General features: G+C 43.5%; 1 protein-coding gene across 1 annotated transcript in view; it reads right to left on the reverse strand.

Annotated features, from left to right (window-relative positions):
* The window catches only part of LOC112250644 (zinc finger protein GLIS1), a 105,209-nt gene that overhangs the window by 78,797 nt on the left and 4,669 nt on the right, over positions 1-21,743 (reverse strand). The gene's annotated exons all lie outside the window — the stretch shown is intronic.

Consider the following 21,743-nt stretch of genomic DNA (forward strand, 5'->3'; position numbering starts at 1 on the left):
ACTGACTCCTGAGAGGATGTGCTGTCTGTCTGTCTGACTGGTGTCCTGACTGACTCCTGAGAGGATGTGCTGTCTGTCTGTCTGTCTGACTGGTGTCCTGACTGACTCCTGAGAGGATGTGCTGTCTGTCTGTCTGACTGGTGTCCCGACTGACTCCTGAGAGGATGTGCTGTCTGTCTTTCTGACTGGTGTCCCGACTGACTCCTGAGAGGATGTGCTGTCTGTCTGTCTGACTGGTGTCCTGACTGACTCCTGAGATCCTGAGAGGATGTGCTGTCTGTCTGTCTGTGTGTGTGTGTGTGTGTGTGTGTGTGTGTGTGTGTGTGTGTGTGTGTGTGTGTGTGTGTGTGTGTGTGTGTGTGTGTGTGTGTGTGTGTGTGTGTGTGTGTGTGTGTGTGTGTGTGATGGCACTGAGAACCAGACATGACAGGAGCCGCTGGCCGGGTGACAGGCGCCTTTACGAGGTGAGCGACACAGAGCCAGGACTAAGCCAAGCTAGGGTCAAACCTGGATTCAAATACTACTTGACAGCTTGCAAATGCTTTTAGTGTTTGCGCTAGCCTGCTTAGATCTGGCAAACAGTAGGAGCTTGCCCTTTTAAGGCTATTCCATTTTTTCGATTGGGCCCGGCAAGCTGAATTTAGCCCAGAAATGATTTCAAAGAGTTTTTGAACCCAGGTTTGGTCAGGACGCAGTTCAAAGCCAAACAAGAGGTCCGTCTGTTAGGGAAGGCAGCAGCAGTAAATAGTGACAGAGTGATGTAGTGATGGAGGAGTGTGTCGGGTCTGACCAGTGTCAAAAGCATCACCACACCCTGCTGCTTCACAAAAAAACAACACTTAACAGTTCACTCTAAATTTGAATTTAATTTGAATAATAATATTTCCACTTGCTTCCACGTGGACAAACCATTTTGGATTTTACTGTTGGAGATGATTTGAAATGTGTTTAGAATTTTAATGTTGTTGGTGTGTGTGTGTGTGTGTGTGTGTGTGTGTGTGTGTCCTTCTACAATCACTCATGAGAATAACCACTGTATATAAATCTGCTGTGAAAAAATAAACAAGACAACGTTTGCGCAGAAACAGAACTTTCCTCTAGAACAATAGGCCTCAGTCTCTCTCTGCGCCTGCTAAAACCACATAAAAACACTGTTGTATTCCCTGTGAAACTTATGTTAGATCTTATCCACTTGTCAAACATCAGCATGTAGCTCTATTTGTCACAATTACTGTACTGACCTGCTGAAAACTGATCATTTTCTTTACATTTATTTTGTCAAACAAGGGTTGACTCATATTGTGTTTTTATGATGGTTTCCTTCACTTGTACCACAGATCCCAAGTGCCATTTGTGAAGCACATGAGTAGTAGAGCTGCTTCTAAGCATTCCTATAGTATGACGACAGCAAGCAAAGGTACCCTGTGACAGATCATGTTTCCTCTTTGTCACACAGACCTGGGACTCTGAGCAGCACATCCTGCTCTAGTCTCTCAATTCAGATTAACAGAGCTTTGTTAGCCGATCCCAAACCTCAGCCAACATCATGTTCACAGTTTGACTCAACTCAACTGGCTGATAGTGGTAGTGTTCCAACGCAACACAACGGCACGCTACAGTCCACCCAGCCTCAGCCAATTTCTAATATTTACAAGCAAGCACAAATCTGTGAGAATTCGATTGAACACAGATGGCAGGAAATTCCCCCGAAATGACATTGGCCAAACTAGACTGCAAAACGTGAGAGTATCCCAGAGAGTCGTAGACGCGCTTGAGCACGTTGTATGGATCTTCTTTACGCTAGCCGCTCACTGCGTGTCTGCCATTGATTACCGTTTGACATGAGGGAAGATTTATAGGACTTCTGTAAAACGAGTAATCAATTTGCAGCAATTATTGTATATTTTTTTAATGGTTTGAAGGGGCGTAGGGAGAAATGAATGAATGTTTAGCTGACTGCGTGGAGGAACGTGGAGTCAGGGGGAAATTCCCTCGCTGGTCTGACTGACCACGGTCCAAATGAGGGGTTGGATTTAAGTGGTGGTAATTATATTGCATTTAAATGGAATACATTTGAAAAGTATTAGTTTGTTACCTACACAGTACATAAACCTTCTGTAATTCTCAGAGGGGATACTCGTTATTAAAAAACAGATGTTTGCACGGCAAACGAGAGACAGAATCCTATTTTACTTCCTATTGTTTTATGATTGTTTTAGTGCGTGAGGAACAATGGAATGTGTCTTCTGATTAGGATACGTTCAAAGCATGCGTTGTAATGGCTTTGGCTTTGATGTTTCCGGCTAGGGTTGAGACAGAATGCCGAATGAGTAGGCTATATTGGGTCATCAAGATGATTAGGGAAGGACTTTGCCCCATAATGTTTCTCTTTGGGGAGGAATGACTTTTTTTTGTAAAATGCACAATTTGCTTTGACAGCAGAGGCAGAGAGGGGAAGCTTGTATTTTGATTTGATTATTGGTATTGTTTCATGTCGCCATTTTCCATGCCCTCGGGTTTCAGAGAGTACAGTAAACTGATCTGCAAACATAGGAACTAAATCCCCCAGCCTATCCTCAAAACAAATGTCATCGCACAACTCAAGACAGATGTCACAGCCCTAATCCCATTCACTTTCATGTTCTGTGAGGGTAGTGTTGGCCCACAGTCCAGTACAGCATACCCTCGGTTACACTGTCACAGTACAGTACCTGGACAATGCTTCTTCTCTATCAGCTCAGTCAATTCAGGAAATGGCCCACAGGCAAACACTTGGGTGATGTGGTTAAACATCAATCGGCTGTTATGAATCCAACCAATCAATATTATTCTCTTTTGGGAAGGCGGCCAAGAGGCCTGCTGGGAAAAATGACAAAATTGGGACCTCCCTAGTGGGACCGAAGGCGCAAGAGTATCATAAGTCTTAATAACGCCACAGAATAAATAAGAGTAACCCTGCGCTTTTCCACTGTGTAAACCTGTGTTGAGTTTCAAACCACATATACCTAAGGAAGTGAGAAATACCATTCTCTTTTATTGGGGGTTATTTCTCACCAAAGGTTTTTGCTCTGAATCTAAGCTCCTTATACACACACGAACATGCACACGCACACACATGAACACACACACACACACAAAAACACACTCGGGCCTTCTCAGGCCCCTGCAGGTAACCTGAGAGAGACAGTCCAGCAGACATTATATATCATCTCACATCAAACAGCGTCTCACAATACAGGCAGGAGTAGGACGGGGGGGGGCACCACCAATCTGAGTCCAAGTACTCATCTGACGGCAAACTCAGGAAGGACCCATGATGGGCCCACCACATGAGAAATGATGGCATGACTTAACCATGGAACCATGGTGTTTCTGGGGGTTGGCCGACGTGGCCCCCGACGTGGGGCCAATGAAATATTTTTATTGCGGTACCGAATGACACCTATGGAAACACGTTCAATCTTGCATGGTGAGGGGTTAATATACAAGCTATTTATTCAGACAGCAGTCCAGTGCGCAAGGAAAGACAGGGCCACCATCAAAGAATTTACAAGCAAATATATTGTCACTGTGTAAACATTTGGATGTCCAGGCATTCAAGCCCTCTGTGTTTTCCCTTCTCTTGTTTAATGGCTGTAATAAGAAGCCTTTTATTATTACTTCTTGCTCTCACAGCGCTCTTCCCACCGGATGCGGTGTGAATCAGGTCCCGGTATGCTGAGATTAAGCCTGGGCTGCGTCTCAATGCTGGGACGTAAGCACTCTTTTCAACATCCAATCGCCGTACCTATTTGTTAATCTGACAGGACATAGAGAGAATTTCCATTGGTTTTGCCTGCCTCAATTGGTTCTCTCCTCCGTCCTCTTCTTGCCTGCTTTTGAAAAAAAGTCAAAGGTAATTGAGGAGAGGCGGCGAAGGGAGAGAGAACATGGAAACAAATGTGCTTGTATGAAATGAGCCTCTCCTCTATTTGTGCATCATTAGGCAAATTACATTTACAGGGGTGGAAGTGGAATCCCAAACTAAATGTGCAAAGTCATAAAAAAACGAATTTAGCTAGTTGTGCAAGACATTTTATAGATAAAAGGAGACATTTAGCATATCATTTTTAAATGTGTGCATGCTTTTCTCCTTTGAGAAAACAACAGCTGATTCAAAGGGGCTGTGGTGGATTTTCAAACACTTCCGCGCCAGGCACCAAAAGGATACTCATGAGTATCCTCAGCGAGAGGAGGCTATCGAGGAGCCTACAGTACTAACGAATTGAGACTCTCCAACCACTCGACCACTTATAGGTTTCCAGGTCAAGGAGGAGAGGACTGATTATTAATTACCAATTGAGACTCTCCCATAGCAACAAGTCTCCCATTTGGCAAAGAAGAATGTCGGCCATTTTGTCAGCCAACTAGGGATGAACCCCAAACCACCCCCTTCCCCTATTCCCTCGGCCCTCCATTTGCACATTCATGTGTGCCTCTGCCCTTTGCACAAGTGTCCCAAAGCTGAGGGAGTGAAAATGATCAAGGGTGTATGAGCTAATTAGATTCTCAGATGGCCACTTTGACCGAGCCAGCAAGGCTGCAGGTTTCAGAGCGACGTGCTATCACGACATGCACTGCGATGTGTTTTGAGTTAGCGTAATTTCGTACTAAAGAATGGAGAAGTGTGCCTAATTATATGTCACGGGCATTTGTTTATGTCTGATTTCAACACCTGACACGCGCAACAGATGAAATACCTCCTAAATTAAATGTTTAACTGTTACTTAGGTTTATATCTTGTAAAACGACAGGAGGGATTTGTTCATTAGAATTTCATGCTTGTTCAATTATTTAAAAGTGGAACATGAATTGGATAATTTAAGTCAGGAGTGTGTCCCAGGTTTATTGATCCCATCGCCACTCTCTCAAAGTTACCCTCACCCTCTGAGTCTCCGTCAACAACACGTGACAATGGAGGGACCTCCGAGCGAGTTGGTAGGGCGCGGGGGTGGTTTGGGACTCACCATCGCTTTCACCTACCCAGGTGCAGGTGGGAGCAAACGCAAAGGAAATGCTGGCCTTTAACAGCTATTGGATCGGTTTGCGATTTGTTTTGTGGCGAAAGGCAGCATAAGTAGACGACAATGATGAGAAATAAAGAAATCATTCTTCTTTATTTAATGAATCACTCCGTTCTAGCCATCTGTGTTGTTGGCGTTGCATGGGCCGTGAGTTTAAAGGCTGAATTAGGAGGGATTCTCTGAGGGCTTCAGGCTCTACCATGTGTCAAGTCTTTCACATAACCTGGCATTCATTGTGAAGGACTTTATACGAACTATAAAAAAAATATTCATTTCGTCCCTGAACTGTTTTCCAATATAGACTCCAAGCCCATAAAAGGGTTTGATTTTCATTTATTTTTATTTGAAGAACTTTGAAATGCAAATGTTTGTTTCCTTACGCATAAAAAAATGAGAGAGAAAATTATCTTAAAAGCGAAATTTGATGTAAAATATGAATTCTCGCCATGTTACATCATCCCTAACACAAACATGGAGAGAAAATGCTGGGTTTACGGTGCAACTCGTTTTGTGCTCTTAAATCAGTGTACCTTGGCAGCGAGGAGTGTACATATCCTTACGCTCTGCCTCTCTCGCTCTCTCTCTCTCTCTCTCTCTCTTACTGGACTCGTTTCATGCCCCCACAGCTCATGAGGCCTGTGGAAGACTTTACAGTGGCCAGATTAGAAAGGGCTTCACGTCCAATGATAGGACTGTAACAGGACTGTACATGTAAAATGAGGTCTGCGTCGCTAAATGGGCATTTAGATCAACTGCTAATGCTATCTACAACATGGCTAACAAGAGTCGACTTTTCACTCAAATTGCGGTTTTCAGGGTAAACACCAAACGTTTCTTTGATTACACCCTTCTCCAGACCACTTTGCTTTACAGGGATATGGCTCTGGCTAGGCTAACCTGCTTTCAAAATATGCACTTATTAAATACATAGTTCATTGTCCCGTTTAGTTTATAGTCCCCGCTTGTTGCTAGTTGGAGCCCAAAGCAAAATGCAGAAAACAATAATGATTGTTATTTTAAAAATCACAAAAGATTTATTGTTCCCAGAATAAAGTATACCCAAACCTCTGAAACATTTACACATAAAGAGACACATGCTTGTAGTTTAGTTGGAAACCAATACACCATATGAATGATTTGTAATCAGATATCACTATGTGCATCAAAATAACAAAGAACAAAAAAACATGACAGATGAATTTGATAAATAAAACAAACTCTAAAGACTTTAATAATTCCACTCTTCGCCTCATCAGATTTCTTCCAAAACCAATTGAAGGAACCTTTTTTTTTAAATGCACAAAACAGCCTGTTTCACTTGTAATGCTTATGCCCACTTTAATAGAGCTATACTCCAAATGTAATTTGAATATTCTCTCAATTCTATAGAGGCAATCAACTTCAAGTGTAAATAGTTATGCTTTATTCAAAGTGTTGTGCATTGGCGTCACAAATCTCCTAAAACAGCTCTCTACTCTGTTTGTGCCTGGAGAGGCAACCTGGTGTCAGAGCATTTTCATATTATTCTGTACGTAAATCCAAACACTCCATTTACACTCCATCCAGTTCATGATATGTTACGTTTGGTATGATTACATAAGACAGTTAGTTACTTAAGGCAAAAATGAAAGTAGAGTGATTGGTCACGAGTTCGAATCTCATCACAGACAACTTTAGCATTTTAGCTAATAGCAACTTTTCAACTACTTACTTATTTTTAGCTACTCTGTGACTACTTAACTAACACTTCGTCTAACCCTAACCCCTTTAGCTAACCCTTCACCTAACCCTAACCTTACCCGGTTTAGCTAACCCTTCTCCTGACCCTAACCTTAATCCTTTAACCAAACTCCTAAACATAACCCTAAGCTTAGCCCTAACATTAGCCACCTAGAGAATTCGTAACATATCCTACATTTTGCAAATTTGCAACATATTGTACCTTTTGGAAATTCGTAACACATAATACAAATTGTAATTTGTAACATATCATACGAAATGGGTGATGGACTTCCCAAAATGATTACATACCATACAAAACGTAACATATAATACTAAATAGTGTCTTGGATTTACGTACAGAATAATACGTAATGCTTTAAGACCAGGTTGCTGGAGGAGCCTAAACTGTATGGAGATGATTAGGACACTGAGTATTCTGAAGATGTGGCTAACCCCATGTAAACAAAGACATAGAATACGAGTCCTCTTAAAGACGAAAGATGAGTAGAACACTGCCAACCACACATGTGGAATGTGAAACATGTCCATCTAGGAAACCATAAGGGGCTTTTCTTCAAGAGACCGAGAGAGGCAACAATGAAACCTTAGACGAGACTTTTATCTATTTATGTCTTTTATCATCTAATTCTAAACCCACATCTTCCGATAAAAAGTTTGCCTTAATTATATTGTAGATTGTCGTAGGAAGTCGCTGTCATGTAATCTCTCGAGAAAATTAGGCGATCCATTGACTTTGGGATTACAGCGCATGTGGAGTTTCGTTCAATGTCGAGTGTCAGGCAAGCTGCCATGTAATCCACTGATTCTATCTATATCAGTTAAGGGAAATGTTAGCCACACGGTTGAGGGCTGGCATTAGAGTTGTCATGAGTTGTAGCAGTCATCTCAAGACATAGTCAACGCTTAGATCCACATTTAGTATTTCCGAATCATCATAGTTGTTTCAAAATGCAAAACATTCAAATCCTCTTGAGCCAGGGCTATATATATCGAACTACGCACCTTCAATGTCTCAATCCTAGGCATCAACTCTCCAACCATCTCTGAACCCACTGCGACACAGTAGGCCTATGTGTTACCCCCACGGAACAACAAACACACTGTCAAACTCGATGGATCGTTCCCAATGAGCCTGGCTGTGTGACGCTGTGGAGCAAAGCAGCAGGTATTTGTTAGTTAGCCACTGTTTGAATTAGGCCCGGTCTCAAGCAGCTATGCATACACTCGTTCAGGAGCGCCAAGCGCTCACAACTGTTTTGACTAAGCCATCTCAGAGAGGGCCCGGGCGTGGAGACTCCTAGCATTTGTAAAATATTAGCGGCCTAGGCCCGGTGTAGTGAGTCCCAGGTCAGGGAGAGTGCAGAAGGCAGGCATGCAGACAAGGGAAGGCGGCGGGGGTGAGTAACTTCCAGACCCTATCTTTTCTTCCCATCTGTGGCAGGCCAGTTAGGCAGTTACACAGGCCGTCTGCCCTGTGTATACATGAGGCACAGGTCTGTAATGTAATTAAGGGCATTTAGTCACAGTGGGGGATGACCTTTACAGGAGGCTAAGGTCTTCAGGTCTGGTCGCCTAGTTTGACAGTCAAATGTCAATGTCATGCCATAGAGGGCATGGTGGATTGTGGGTGTTGTACTGTAGTTGTGATTGATAAATGCTGTCATGATTGACTTTTGTTTACAGGAGTAGTCTTCTGTTTGGTCTTCAGAATGCAAGCCATTTACGTCGGTAACATTGCATGTTTTGGTCAGACTGAATGTTTCTGTCAGATTTGACTAGCCCCAGTTAGGGTATATATGAGCTGTTCAACCAGGGGAATGGCCCACATGCTCTTAACCTAATCATTAGCCAATAGCCAAAAGACTAAATGAAAACCAACTGTGCGGGAATAATACAATAATTTGTCAAGGGAAAAGGGTGCAGATAAATTCTGCAAAGCATTTTCCAATTGGCCGCCGCTGCCGTGCTCGGAGCCAACTGCTCAGCACCTGGCTCGTCAGAGGCTCAGCGCTGCCTAACTTCATTTCAATTTAAAACACGACCCTATTAGATCACTGTCGATGCAAGCTCAAAGAGGCTGATATGGCTTTTGATCAGTATTAGTCAACATTTGCTGCATGCTGAGTTTTTAAGGGCAGAAGTTAAATAAACAGATTGAAAAAAAAGAACAACAAAAAAAAAACTACCCAGCTCCCCTTCCTCAATCCTATGACTCAGCCTCGAGCCCATACTGGGGCCAGGGCCAGACGTTTCTCCCAAATAGTCTTGTCAAAAACTCCAAGTGATATACAAGGATTGTTTCCTGTTGCGTGTACCTTAAAATGGGAGCCGTGTTGAGCCTACGTGTCCATTCTATGTCGATCCTGAGAATGCCAGCAAATCAGTTATATGGCATAGTTTCTCTCGATGGGCCGTGGCTCTGTCGTAAATGCTGAGTACAGCGCAGAGCTGGGGGAAAGGCCATAAACGTCAGGCCAGCTAGGACACTCTAATGACCTGGTTCTTACTAGAGTGAGATTGTTTTGCTTCTCCATGTTGGCTGCAGCCCCAATGAGCCCCCGCGTGGGATTAAGCTCTGTTTCAAAGCTCGGCTCAGTCAGATATGTTTTTCTTCTTCTTCCCAATCAGAAGCACATATAGTGTTGTGTACACACTGGTGCACATACACGTATACACACACAGTATCGCACGCACATACCACTCCAGTCACATTCGGTGTTCATGTATCTGTCTGTCTCCGGTTCCCCCCACTGTGCACCCGACTTCAGCTCTGCTCCGTACTTGTTAAACCCAGCTCGCTCCTGTAACTGCCAACAGTATAACCCCCTAAGAGATCCTAAGTGTCTAACATGATGTTTGCATTAAGTAGCTTTTTATATAAACGGACTGCTGAGCCTTGGGGGGGAAAAGGTTTAACATGTAAGCGAAGAGGTGGTGGTGCAAACTCTGGGTGACGCAACTTCCCCCAATGCACATTTACAAGGAGACTGACTAGGAGAGTAATCATGGATTTCAATGGGGTTTATCATAGGAGGTTAATCTTTGATATTAAGAAGTTGATTCAATTATATAGCAGCTTTAATCTTACTAAACACTTTCCATTGGCCGGGGCAGGCCGGCTTGTGTCAGACAGAAATTGACGACATAGAAAAAAAACATCGGGCAAGCCCTAGAGCTCTTACTAAAGACAGAGTAAATAGAATGAGTCAAACAGATGAGTGATGCGATGATGCCTCTCCTATTCCAGTGGAAACTTCTGGAACGAGACAGCAGCTCATCTGTGAGATGTGGTATCCAGCTCCAGAGGGCGAGATCAGGCAAACATCTCTGGGAGAGCAGTCAGCAACATCAGTGTAAAAGCTAAAAAAAAAAAAGACCTAAGTCATGATCTCAAATGAGTTTGGTCAGAAGTCCACAGAACACTAAGATTGAAATAACATCTGACAAACTTCAGAAACATAATCTTCTTATTTAAAGTGGATAGAATTATTTGAGTTTTTTAGTTTTATTGTCACATTCCCTGGATAGGTGCAGTGACATGTTTTGTTTTACAGGGTCAGCCATAGTAGTGCGGCGCCCCTGGAGAAAATTAGGGTTACATGCCTTGCTCAAGGACACATCGACAGAGTTTAACTCGTCAGCACAAACCAGCGACCTTTTGGTTCCTGGCCCAACGCGCTAACCGCTAGGCTACCTGCCGCTCTATATCACTAGGTTAGTTATTCTGGGAGCTGGATGTTGGCAAAATGCAGACAAAAAATAAGACAGAAAATAAGTTAGAAGTATACCTAGGGATATGAAGAGAGTCTCTAAGAGTCCGTCCCAAATGGCAACCTATTCCCTATTTAGTGCACTACCCACAGGGCTCTGGTCAAACGTAGAGTACAATAGAGGGTGCCATTTGGGACGAAGCCAGTCTCTTCCTCTAGGTCCCAGACAGGTAGGAGAGCGAAGACAATCTACAGCATTAAGGCGGGAGAAAAGGCAGAAGAAGCCCATCGTGGGAAATTGCATGTCCTTATCAAATTGTGGCATCTCTCCCCTACAATATTAACCATCCCAACAGCGGCCTCTCATTTCAAATCTAATTGAAGTCTGTGTAAATAACCCAAAGCGTACCGGGTAATCACAGCACTGGCACAGAGCCTACGAACTTTATTAACATCCCAGGCCATGTCTCAAATGGCCCCCCATTCCCTACGTAGTGCACCATATAGGGAACGGGGTACAATTTGGGACGCAACCCATGTGTTGGGCTGGGCTCTCAGTCGGTTCCTAGTCCCAGTTCAACCATGCTGGTGGATTAACCTGGACAGGGAACCACTGTCACCCCACGTCCCAGTACTACTGATTAGTGTATTACAGTGAGGACTAAATGAGAGGCACTGACACCTGTATACCTCAAAGTTACTGGCTGTTATTACCTGTATGTTATGTGTTGTGTGTGTGTGTGTGTGTGTGTGTGTGTGTGTGTGTGTGTGTGTGTGTGTGTGTGTGTGTGTGTGTGTGTGTGTGTGTAAGAGAGATAAGATATTTGTGCATCTGCCTGAATTAATATCATTTTCAATATTCCATCTTTAAAGTATGTTATGTGTCTGAGGTCTTGCCATTGGACTCTCATCGAGTAAAACTGGTCGAAGTCAAAAACAGTATCCACATTGCGAGACTGCAAGCAATGCGAGATTGTTTTATTTATTTCACGAATTCAAATGCAATCTTCACTGTAAGAAGCGAAAAGAAACTGGGCAGCACGTTAATTCAAACATGCTCTCTTGGAGCAGAATGTTGTTTTAGTTTTCCTCGGAGACCTGTAACCCGTTTTGATTGAATAGGGCCTGTTGTCTTTACACAGCCTCATCGGTTGGATTGGCGCTTTGGCACGGACAACGTTGTAGCCTTGGTGTGGTGTCAAACAAGTTGTCAAAGTGAGCCCTGTTCTTAAATTGGAGAGAACAACAAAGTGATCCAAAACCTTTGCCCCAAACACATGTTGACAGGCGGACAAAACAGAGACGAATGCCTCATAACTGCACAATACCGTAAAGCAGGCAAGCAATGTACAGAATTCAAACGTAGGCTATTTTGTCTTACTCTATGACGCTTCAAATGTTCCTAAATATTACGAGATGATATAGACACATCTGTATCTTGAAAAACGCTTAACGCACAACACTCTTCTGAACGTACAAGTCAAATGTAGCGAGGGACAGTAATACAATTTGTCTTTCTTCGGTTTATGATGGACGACAGCCCACATCGTTCACGAGCATTGCGAAAGAAGCAAAGTGTTTTTTCTCTAAACAAACTTAATTCAGTGCTTGCTCATGTGCGGTTATTAGTCCAGGCAGGGGAAAGCTTGGGAGTGTCATTTAATATTGCAGCAAGGCTGGATTGGATTACCCAGGACTAGAGAATAACTAATTCTTCCAGAACGCTGGGCTTTTATTAACGAGCAGTAATAAAATATATAAACTGCACTATTAGACTTTATAATGTCTTTCATAGTCCTCTGGGGCCGAGCCAGCCAATCGCGTCGTCCGCTCAGTGGGCACTGCCCCATGGCAGCTTCCTGGCACAGACGCACAGTGAACAACAGAGAGGATAAAACTGAGCCTTTTGGCTGATTTCTCCCCTTCGCTAATGAAGGCATAAAACAGCTCTGCAAGCATCATGTTTGCCCGTTCTGTTTTTGACCACTCAGATGAAGCCAATGGCTGATTGGCTTGGTGATTAGTCGGTGACATGCCCAGCCTTGTAAAAGCTAGGGCCGTTGGTTTCAGACACTATCCACAAGAGACTGTGCACTGTTATTGTACTGTACATTGGAAGAGAGAGCGAGTTGCTGCTGCAATAAGGTTTGGCCTCAAAAGTTACATTTGCTTGTTGTAAAACTTGCTCATACCAGTAACTACAGGTAAATACCAGCTTAGATATAAGGCATATTCTGGAGCACAAGAGGAGCACTTAGCCACATCTTCAATAGGAGAGAACTAAGCTGACCCACCAACTCAGCGCGGTACTTTTTTTATTTTTATCAGCCTGGCCCCGGGGAGGAGGTCAAGGGTCAAGTGAAACAAGGCCCTGATGACCGCATCTCCGTCGGCCTTTGGACCCATCCATCTTCCTTGGGCCTCTGCTAGCACAGCCTATCGAACTGCCGTCCAGAGCCGAGCTGATTTTTTTTCTTCTCTCTCCCCTCTTTGATGAAGCAAGGCAGAGGTGAGCCAAGAACAGCAAGTGCCACAGCCGAGATGTAAATCAAAAAACCACCCGTGCGCTAAAGTCATACACGGAAAGGTCTGGGAGACGCAGTCGCTGTCGTCTGAAAATGCATGAGTAATACAGGCTCTACGGACGTGTGGTTAGCTAAAGGCATATAATGCCTCCCCTGGCACAGAGGGAGAAAGAGAGAGGAGATGGAGAGAGAGAGAGAGAATCATCTCAGCTAAGAGTCAGTGAAAGAGTTCAGTCAAAACAATCAGATCCATTTCACACGGAGGAATTTAATCCGCCATATCAAGACCAAAAAAAAAAAAAAGGAGGAACGTGTGGGTGAAACTTTATGAGTGATTCTCAAGGCAAAGTTCATGCTAAAAATACATGTTATGATGACATATCTGAGCCAGTGCTGTTTTTTCCTTCGATTAAACCAAGGTCCAACGCGCAATTCCTCTGGTATTCTGAAGAGATTTTGACACTCATTCAAAGCAGATCAGATTTTTGCAGAATGACTGCTGGGGCTACATTGGCAGAGTGCTCTGGCTCTGGAAAGTCAGGATGCCTTTGGTTAGTGTGACATGCCAGTCATACCACACTAATGTAATCACTTTGAGGAGAGGATTCACCAAGAGACAATACATACTGTACTAGTTTACTCACAGAACAGCGAAACAAGTGGAAAAACCTCCTTGGTGAGAGAACTGCTGCCATTTGAGAAGGAAACGGTGCAGTAAAAAGTGTTTCACACTACATCTTCAGCACAAAACCGTATTACTCCCCCCAGTCGAATCTGATGGTGTGAGTTGGTGCATGTGTGTTTGTCCGTGTGTGTGCGCACGGTGTGTGCGTGTGTGTGCTCGCTCACATACGTGTGTTTGTGCGCGCACATTCTTGCGTAGGTGTGTTTCCCCGATGGTTGTGTCACAGTTGCTTTTTCAGAGGACACTCAAGAGGAAATGCTCTGTCACTACATAACCTCACACCAATAAACATCGCAAGGTCTTTAAAACAACCTCAGCAAAGCTGATGCAACACTAGTTCCATCTCCGATCAGCTCTTATTTCCACAAAACGCAATGAGTATTCCTGGGACACCTTTGTGTGACTGAAGAGATTCAACCCACTCTACTGACAAAATCAAGGTGTTCTTCCTCTCTCTCTCTCTCACTCTCTGTCTGTCTGTGTCTCTCTCTATTTTCTCTTCCCTCTCTCTCTCTATGTCTCTTCCCTCTCTCTCTGTGTGTGTCTCTCTCTATTATCTCTTCCCTCTCTCTCTCCATTATCTCTTCCCTCTCTCTATTATCTCTTCCCTCTCTCTCTCTGTGCCTCTCTCTATTATCTCTTCCCCTCTCTCTATTATCGCTTCCCTCTCTCTCTATTATCTCTTCCCCCTCTCTCTCTATTATCTCTTCCCCCTCTCTCTCTGTGTCTCTCTTATCTCTTCCCTCTCTCTCTCTCTGTGTGTGTCTCTCTCTCTAGTATATCTTCCCCCTCTCTCTCTCTCTGTCTCTCTCTCTCTCTCTCTCTCTCTGTGTCTCTCTCTGATGACTAAGGAAGTGCTTTCATCCCATCAGTGAACATTCCCTCCTCTCCTTTTCTCAGGTCTGACTTCAGGTTTTTACTGGAATACCGCAACAGAGCCATCATCAACCCTGGCTTTATGAATCAATGGAACATACTGCAAACATTACACACCTCCGTCCCAACGTCCGAGGAAGCACCATCCCATTTACCCATGCCTCATGGCTGAGGTCATGTGACTCACACACTGTGAGAGACGTGGGCTGACGTTGGGACTCCTGGCAAAAGGAGTCAGTGGTGTTTGTGTGTGGGTGGGGGGATAAGTGTGTGTGTGCACAACAACACTTGAGGTGCGTTCCAACTGGCACCTATTCCCTTTACAGTGCACTTCTTTTGACCAAAGCACCTATTGCAAACATTTTGAAAAAGTGCACTATATAGGGAATAGGGTACCATTTGAGAAGCAACCTTGGTGTTTGTATGCAAGCATCTTACATTGGAGTCCAGCACAGAGAACAGAAGATGGAAACAAGATGGTAAAGAACAGCAGCACTGTTCTATGACACAGTAGCAACTAAAAGCATGGGGAATAATGTTTGACTGTTTCCCATAAACACTCAGATTATCACTCCTCAATCAGAGGGCCACAAACGTCTGCTAAGGAAAACACAGGTAACTAAGTCAGTTATGGGGAATTCAACATGGGTGCCAATGCCACTTCATGAAGAGTTGTGGTGTGTGTGTGTGTGTGTGTGTAATGTTATAGCTGCCTCACACTCCAAAGTCGATTACTCATCTTTTCACGAGCTGAATCAACAGACAGACCGGTGCATTTATCTGAGAAAGCGTAGGATTCCAGCACTTCTGCTCTAATTAAAACATTTTCCTCAAATAAGCTCATTATCTGCATCCCAAACGGCACCCTATTCCCTATATAGTGCACTACTTTTGACCAGGGCCCATGAGGCTCTAGTCCGAATTAGGAACTAGTGTTAGGCGAGTGGGAAAAAATCTAGAGTTTTTTAGATGAGTTCCATGTCTTACAAAACCGATCTGTTGCGGGACGAGCATTGCGTATGAGTGACGCCATCTGACTTGAGACAATGCCGTAGGTCATGTAAAAAATCTTCCCAGCGTAAAATAGTTCCGGATCGTTCTGATTGTGTTGTGATTGTGACTTCATGTTGTAAAATTTCTCACTGCGGATGTTTCTTTCACATCCTTCCTCGACCTCGACAACGTATACCTTTGGCATGGAAATTTCCTATTCACTTCCATACATTTTTTTTGCCCGGTACCTGGTTACCTTCAGACCAGTCCGTGACACTTTTGGAGGACAGAGGAAAACGAAAAACGCCGTGCTTGTGAGAGTCTCAGCTATTATATTGTAGCCAAAACCACTCAGATGCTACAGACATCAATTGTTGGGGTCGCAGAGCAAAAAGGAAACCTTTCAGATGTTAAAGACGTTTTTGTGAGAAGACCGATTTTCGGGATGTCTCCTGGTCTGACAAACACCGCTCTAGTTCTGCCACCTTCCACCGCAGAAGGCTGATATCAGTGGATGTGGTGGCTTGAGACGCAGCCCCATGCAGAAAACAAGACATCTCTAGCTTTTTAAAAAAAACAGATTTTGATGGGGATTTTTTGCAATTATTATGCCAATTAGATTACCGCTCGGACACCGCTCTGACCCGAACTGTCACATAATGGGGATTTAGTCAGAGACACTAAGATATGATTGGTGTGTTGAATTCCTGATGTGTTCCATATGGAATTATCCATATGGGCTCTCGAGGGGAGACCCAGAGTGAGAGTCAGTGAGATAGAGCCAGAGCTGAACGGGTTTGAATCAATAGTGACTCCTTCCTCCGCACTAGCAGAATGGACCGGCCCAGCAGCCAGAGATAATAAAAAATATGGCTTAGACTAAAGGCCTTATTTCATCAGAACCGCTAAGTGGGATTGGGGATATTCAAAGAAAAGTGTGTTGTTATGCCATAAGAAATGTTTGAAGTGAAATGAGATGAATATATTATCTTCTTTTTGTGCAGCACAATCTTCATTCTAATCCCCAAACTCCAGTTACCGGTTTTGTTTCAATAACTAGTTCCCTTAAAGTCCAACCCTAGTTGTTGTAAACTTTTGGAAAATGAATTGTAATCAAATAGTGATGATGATGTTAAATGTTCAAATTGAAACAGATATTATAGTCGCAGGGAGAAGAACGATTTGCATGAGATCTGTATACTTTGTTGGTCTATGGAATCCTGATGTACTGTCTACAGAACCTTCTATAGGAATTTCAGGGAAGCAGGCCAGGCATTGCTTCAGTTACGGTAGTGGACTCAGTCAGTGGCAATACCCTTAACAAAGGAAACAGCAGTTAATCTGCAGTGTAGCCTACCTTGAGGCTACTGCACTATACATATCAGTGCCCACCAGCAAATACAATATTATCTAGCATAGACAAATGGCCTCCTCGCGATCATGTTTTTTAAGCTTCTATTTTTTTATTTAATTTGATACCTTATTAAAGTTTCTCCCGGCTTGGCCAATGTTGCCGGAGATTCTATGGCTTTGTCCCAAATCTCAGCCTACTCCCTAAATAGTGCACTACTATTGAAAATCACTCCGCTCTCAGTAGCTATTACGCACTGGCTACTATGGCAAATTATGCTCGATTAACTGAGCAAATGTATTCCAACTAGCAGCCTTGTGGTAACTGGTTTGAATGGCCATACGTTAGCTAGTTTGCCAGCTTATTGATGAAGTTGTACGGCACCAAAGTTATGGGACTGTTCTCAGAATTCCGCATGTATCTGACTCTGACAGCTGGCACTGTCCCTCACTACTTTGTAACATTTGGCCAACACGATAACGTCGCAAAGAAGGGTCAGCTGTGCTGTAGAACTCAGCGCACTAATCACGGCAGAACAGATATCACGAAAACTAATTTGTGCATTAGCTAGAACTTCACTACAAGTTAGCTAGCTAGCTAGAGGGAGTATTCAGGATTAAGTGTATGAACTGACGTTGTTAGCATCCCTGCCTTTCAATTCATATTGATTGATTTGAGATTGGTTCAGTCAGCAAGCAGAAATATTGATTTTACCACTACAAATAATCTTACCTAGATGTATAATTATGTAATGAAGACTTGTCAATATTAGCTACAGGTTTATTGTTTTTGGTAAGATGAACCGACTTTTTGAGGACGAAAGGGGGTTCAGTGGACAATGTCACCTCGGTAACATCTTTCAATGTTAGGACAGCATATTGTAGCCAAACTTCTTTTTAGCTATCCCATGAGTTTGCAAGTTCAGACATTTCAGTGCAGATCAAATCAAATCAAAATGTACTAGTTACATCTGCCGAATACACCACGTGTACTGTAGACCTTACAGTGAAATGCTTACTTACAAGCCCTTAACCAACAATGCAGTTAAGAAAAATAAGTGTTAAGAAAGTATTTACTAAAATAAACTGAAGTAAAAAATAAAAAAAATTTAAAAGAAGAAAATAGCAAAATCACAAATAATTAAAGAGCAACAATAAAATAACAGTAAAGAGGCAATATACAGAGGGTACCGGTACAGAGTCAATGTGCGGGGGCACAGGTTAGTTTAGGTAATTGTGGCAATACGTACATGCAGGTAGAGGTAAAGTGACTATGTATATATAATAAACAGAGAGTAGCAGCAGTGTAAAAATCAGGGTAGCCATTTGATTAGCTTTTCAGGAGTCTTATGGCTTTGGGGTAGAAGCTGTTAAGAAGCCTTTTGGGCCTAGACTTGGCGTTCCGGTACCGGTTGCCATGCAGTAGCAGAGAGAACATTCTATGACTAGGGTGGCTGGAGTCTTTGGCAATTTTTAGGGTCTTATCTGACACCGCCGGGTATAGAGATCCTGGTTGGCAGGTGGCTTGGCCCCAGTAATGTACTGGGCGGTACGCACTACCCTCTGTAGTGCCTTGCGGTCGGAGGCCGAGCAATTGCCATACCAGACAGTGATGCAAACAGTCAGGATGCTCTCAATGGTGCAGTTGTATAACTTTTTGAGGATCTGAGGACCCATGCCAAAAAAAGGGCTCTGACCTCCTCCCTATAGGATATCTCATCGTTGTCGGTGATCAGGCCTACCACTGTTGTGTCGTCGGCAAACTTAATGATGGTGTTGAGTCGTGCTTGGCCATGCAGTCATGGATGAACAGGGAGTACAGGAGGGTACGGAGTACACACCCCTGTGGGGCCCCTGTGTTGAGGATGGCAGATGTGTTGTTACCTACCCTTACCACCTGGGGGCAGCCCGTCAGGAAGTCCAGAATCCAGTTGCAGAGGGAGGTGTTTAGTCCCAGGGTCCTTAACTTAGTGATGAGCTTTGAGGGCTCTATGGTGTTAAACGCTGAGCTGTAGTCAATGAATAGCATTCTCACGTAGGTGTTCCTTTTGTCCAGGTGGGGAGTGCAATGGAGATTGCGTCATGTGTGGATCTGTTGGGGCAGTATGCAAAATTGGAGTGGGTCTAGGGTTTCTGGGATAATGGTGTTGATGTGAGCCATGACCAGCCTTTCAAAGCACTTCATGGCTACAGACATGAGTGCTACAGGCCGGTAGTCATTTAGGTAGTTTACCTTGGTGTTCTTGGGCACAGGGACTATGGTGGTCTGACTGAAATTACATTGGTATTACAGACTCGGGCAGGGACAGGTTTAAAATGTCAGTGAAGACACTTGGCCAGTTGGTCAGCGCAAGCTCGGAGTACACGTCCTGGTAATCCATCTGGCTCTGAGGCCTTGTGAATGTTGACCTGTTTATAGGTCTTACTCACATTGCTACAGAGAGCGTGATCACGCAGTCATCCGGAAATGCTGGTCCTCTCATGCATGCTTCAGTGTTGCTTGCCTCGAAGCTCGGATAGAAGTAATTTAGCTTATCTGGTAGGCCCGTGTCACTGGGCAGCTCGTGGCTGTGCTTCACTTTGTAGTTCGTAATAGTTTACAAGCCCTACCACATCTGACGGGCGTCAGAGCCGGTGTAGTCTGAATCAATGTTAGACCTGTATTGACGCTTTGCCTGTTTGATGGTTCATCGGAGGGCATTACGGGATGTCTTATAAGCGTCCGGGTTAGAGTCCCGCTCCTTGAAAGCGGCAGCTCTACCCTTTAGCTCAGTGCAGATGTAGCCTGTAATCCATGGTTTCTGGTTGGGGTATGTACGTACGGTCATTGTCGACATTGTCGACATTTGACGACATCATCGATGCACTTATTGAAGAAGTCAGTGACTGATGTGGTGTACTCCTCAATGCCATCGGAAGAATCCAGGAACATATTCCAGTCTGTGCTAGCAAAACAGTCCTGTAGCTTAGCATCTGCGTCATCTGACCACTTCTGTATTGGGCGAGTCACTGGTACTTCCTGCTTTAGTTTTTTCTTGTAAGCAGGAATCAGGATAGTATTATGGTCAGATTTGCGAAATGAACGGCGAGGGAGAGCTTTGTACACGTCTCGGTGTGTGGAGTAAAGGTGGTCTAGAGTTTGTTTTCCTCTGGTTGCACATGTAACATGCTGGTAGAAATGAGGTAAAATGGATGTAAGTTTCCCTGCATTAAAGTCCCCGGCCACTAGGAGTGCCACCTCTGGATGAGCATTTTCTAATTTGTTTATGGCCTTATACAGCTTGTTGAGTGCGGTCTTAATGCCAGCATCGGCTTGTGGAGGTAAATAGACAGCTACGAAAAACTATAGATGAAAACTCTCTTGGTAAATAGTGTGGTTTACAGCTTATACTCTACCTCAGGCGAGCAAAACCTCAAGACTTCCTAAATATTACATTTTGTGCACCAGCTGTTATTGTCAAATAGACCCAGACCACCACCCCTTGTCTTACCGGAGGAAGCTGTTCTATCTTGCTGATGGACTGAAAACCCAGCCAGCTGTATGCTATACATGTCATCATTCAGCCACGACTCAGTGAAACATAAGATATTACAGTTTTTAATGTCCGGTTGGTAGGAGAGTCTTGATCGGAACTCATCCACTTTATTATCCAATGATTGCACGTTGGCTAATAGGACGGATGGTAGAGGCAGATTTCCCCCTCGCCGTCAGGATCCTTACAAGGCACCCCAACCTACTTCCCCTGTACCTCTCTCTCTTCTTCATGCGAATGACAGGGATTTAGGCCTTGTCCGGTGTCTGAAGTAAATCCTTTTCATTCGACTCTTTCTTATATCTCTCAAACATAGGACAGACACTTCAAAACATACTTACATTTGATTATCTGTTTTTACATGTATGAATCTGTTATTCAACATGTTTCTATGGGCTAACAACATTAAATCCAAATTCAATGTTTCATCAAATCATTTGTATATATTTTTGGGGGGGATACCTACAGGGGTCCTAAAATTCTAAATCAAATAGCTAAATGATCCATGGTATGATCATCATAAAACAATTAAGGCTTCGACACGAGATTAAGGCATGGACATTTCTGATGGTTTCACGTGGTTCGCATTGTTGTCTCTACAACTCTTCTGATGAAGCCCTTTGTCTGGAAAGAAATTGGCCATATTCTTCTGTCATGACATGTAACGTTTCATTTCTTGTATAAAAGACATACAATAAAGGCAGGGCAGAAAAGTTCACTTTCTCTGAATAAATGTTTGATAAATGTATGCTCTTTACTCTAAAACCATTGTCTCCCCTCCGCACAGAGAGAGGTTCATCATCTGTTGAGTCCAGGCTATCTATGGCATAAATCTAAAATAATGGTCCAACATTCCTATAGTCTCATCCAGAGACAGGCGAATGAAATAAGATTAGGCTGAAATGAAGCACAATACCAAAGCCTGATGAGCCCTATAGATCATTTACATGTACTGTCTATAGATTCAGTACTGTAAAACACACCACAACGTGAGCATAGGGATTAGGGCTGAGGCACTACCCTAAGAAAGAGGCTGAACTCTGCTAAGACTAAAACAAATATGTGAAACTATTCCACAAAACTTCACCCCAAACAAAGAACTCAATCGCTGTTATTGCTTAGGAACATATTTTTGTCTGCTATAAAAATACCTTTGGACAGCTGAAGCAAGCAAAAGAAATGTATATGTGGGCATGTTTACCTTTCATAAATATTTCTAACTGCACAACACTGAATAATCATCTAAATGTCTTTCAAGAAAATGA

The sequence above is a fragment of the Oncorhynchus tshawytscha genome, linkage group LG05 (genome assembly GCF_018296145.1).
Source record: "Oncorhynchus tshawytscha isolate Ot180627B linkage group LG05, Otsh_v2.0, whole genome shotgun sequence".
Lineage (NCBI taxonomy): Eukaryota > Metazoa > Chordata > Actinopteri > Salmoniformes > Salmonidae > Oncorhynchus > Oncorhynchus tshawytscha.